Source organism: Capsicum annuum, chromosome 4 (genome assembly GCF_002878395.1).
Source record: "Capsicum annuum cultivar UCD-10X-F1 chromosome 4, UCD10Xv1.1, whole genome shotgun sequence".
NCBI lineage: Eukaryota > Viridiplantae > Streptophyta > Magnoliopsida > Solanales > Solanaceae > Capsicum > Capsicum annuum.
The window spans coordinates 1,916,954-1,919,901 of NC_061114.1; positions in this window are offsets into that span (position 1 = coordinate 1,916,954).

The following is a 2,948-nucleotide window of genomic DNA, read 5'->3' on the forward strand; positions in this document are numbered from 1 at the left end:
AAGTTATTAGGGGCAATAAATATGATTTTAATGAAGAGTGCTAAAAATTTTTGGTATTGAAACTGATTTATAAATAATTAATAATGTGTTTGGATAGAAGCATTGAAAGTGATGATAAACAGTTAATGTACTTGATAAATACCTTTCTATTAAAATAATGAAAATGGTCTCAAAGCTGAAGGGAAGCCTTGGAGTAACTGGTAAAGTTGCTGCCATGTGACCAGGAGGTCATGGGTTCAAGCCTTGGAAACAACCTCTAGCAAAAATACAAGGTAAGGCTGCGTACGATACACCGTTGTGGTGGGGCTCTTCCCCCGCACATAGTGGTAGCTTTCGTGCACCGGACTGCCCTATTTTTTTGGTTTCAAAGCTATTTAAATATTCCATACTCTACGTATCACATAAATCAAGAGCTTTTTCACTACTATATTTTTTGTTTTATTGGTTTTGATATGCTTATTTGAGTTGGGATATATCGAAAATAACATTTTTAAAATTAATTATTTTGAGATTATTTATCTTAAATTCAGGAGGGATAAAAATAACACTACAATCCTGAAGATAACTAATCTACGGATGAGTTATTCCATGTTTTTTTATCTCAACCAAGCATGAAATAAACTCATCCTAAAATGAATCTCGAAATCCCTTATCCCTATTGTTGACATTGTTTTTATAATAGAGGCACCAAGAGTGCAATTATACTTTAATGAACGAGGCCCGGGAATGAGTAAGGAAAGCATAGAATACTTTGGTTTCATGCACATCCAAGGCGGAAAATTATACACCTTCATCATAACTGGCCATATGCTATGAGATATACTCATGGTCCGAAATGGATTGAATCCATTAGTAGATAAGCCAAGTCTTAGATTACGAGAATCTAGTGCAAAATCTGGATACAAGCTATCAAAATGTTTCCATGCTTGTCCATCAACGGGGTGCCTTAACTTTCCATCTTTAGAATGCTCATCGTCATGCCACCTCAATGAATCTGCTGTCTTTGAGCACATAAATAGCCTTTTGATTCTAGGAACTATTGGAAAATATCTCAAAACTTTTGCTGGAACACGATGAGGTTTTTTAGAAGGCTCAACAACCTCACAATTTACTTCAGGAGGTTTAATATATCGAGAAGCTCCGCAAACATGACATGATTCATCATCCTTATGGTCATTTCTAAATAGCATACAATCATTAGGACAAGCATGAATTTTCTCATTGTAAAGACCGAGATCCTTGACCATAGACTTGGCTTTATTGTAGGATGGAGGAATGTCCAACTCTGGCATTGCCTCTTTAATAATTCTAAAAGAGAAGTGAACGATTCATTTCTCCATCCATGTAGACAATTCAATAAATATAAACGGATTGTGAATGATAATCTAGAGAATCCTTTACAACCAGGATATAGCTCTTGGCTTGCCTCATCCATTAAGTTATAGAACTACTTGGTATCTTCATCTGGACCTTCATAAAGTCCTTCAGCTTGTGCAACATGTCTAAATTGATCATTCAACAACCCCTCAATATCATCATTCGAGTCATCCATATGATCGTCACCATTCAAATTGATTTCCCATTCCTCGTGATTGATCCATCTTTTATAACCATCAACAAATCTACGGGCTATTAGATGATTATACACTACATCCCTTCGAGTCCAACGGACATTACAACATTTATCACATGGGCACTGAATTTCTTCGCCTTGAGGATCTCCATAAATGTAAGCAAAATTCAAGAAAGATTTAACACTTTTTGTCATACTCATCGCTATACCTAGGAAAATCCATCCAATCCTTGGACGGAACATTTGTATTCCTAAAGAAAGATGCTATTAAAATTAGATCTTGTAATATACAAAACATTAATTAATTACTAGTAAATTCTAAAAGCCATGAGTAAGTTATTAGAATTATGTGTTAGTTGATGATAAAAATTTCTTACCTAGTCATGGCACCTGTGCTAAGCTGAACCCAAGTTTAAATCGGCTATCTTTCTAAATGTCCTAACAAAATGTAAGTAAAATTAATAAGTGACAAAGACAATTTGCAATGAGTTAACATATTAAAACAACAACAGCGACATACCCAGTGTATTCCCATATAGTGGGGTCTGGGAGGCTAATGTGTGCGCAGACCATACCACTACCACAAATGAAGTAAAGAGGTGGTTTTCGATAGACCTTCGACTCAGTATAAATAATAGTATAACTAAAATCAAACACAAAAGCACACAACAAAAAAGGATAACACCCTGCTAGCTAATACAACAAAAACAATACAACCACAAGATAACCGTACCTATAGTAGGATAGATAGGGCAATTGAAAGCGCTGAATAAGTATTATAGTTTCCTACTATTCAAGTGTAGGTTTTGGGGCCTAAATTCTCAAATCACTGACCTCTTAATTTTGGAGTACATGAAAAAGAGGAAAATATGCCTACTTTAGGATCTTTTCTCGTTCGCTATACGCACAGATAAAATATTTAAAATCATAAGAAGATTCCCAAGAAGAACTATGTGCGACAAATGAACCAGTAAGGTAATCTTAAAATAGGCGGTCAACAAGATAATCGCCCTTTAACCAGTTACATTAGCTTTGAATATTTTCTTTTCAAATATTTATTTAATCAAGAGGATACCTTGTTTGTCTTAAACTCTGCAGTCATACCGAAAAATACTCAAAGTATACAACGAACTAATTATTTGGAAAAATTGTAATCCCAATACATTGAAGCACAACGCCATATATTCAGTTGGGAAAGGGCTTAAGCAGATAGGATCTTTTCTGGTTTTCTACATGCACAAATACAAACTTTGAAATCATAAGATTCCCAAGAAGAACTATGTGCAAAAAAAGAACAGCTAAGGTATACTTTCTCATGTCAAATTAGCTTTCTATCCTTTCTTTTCAAATAATTAGCTAATAAAGAGGATACGCC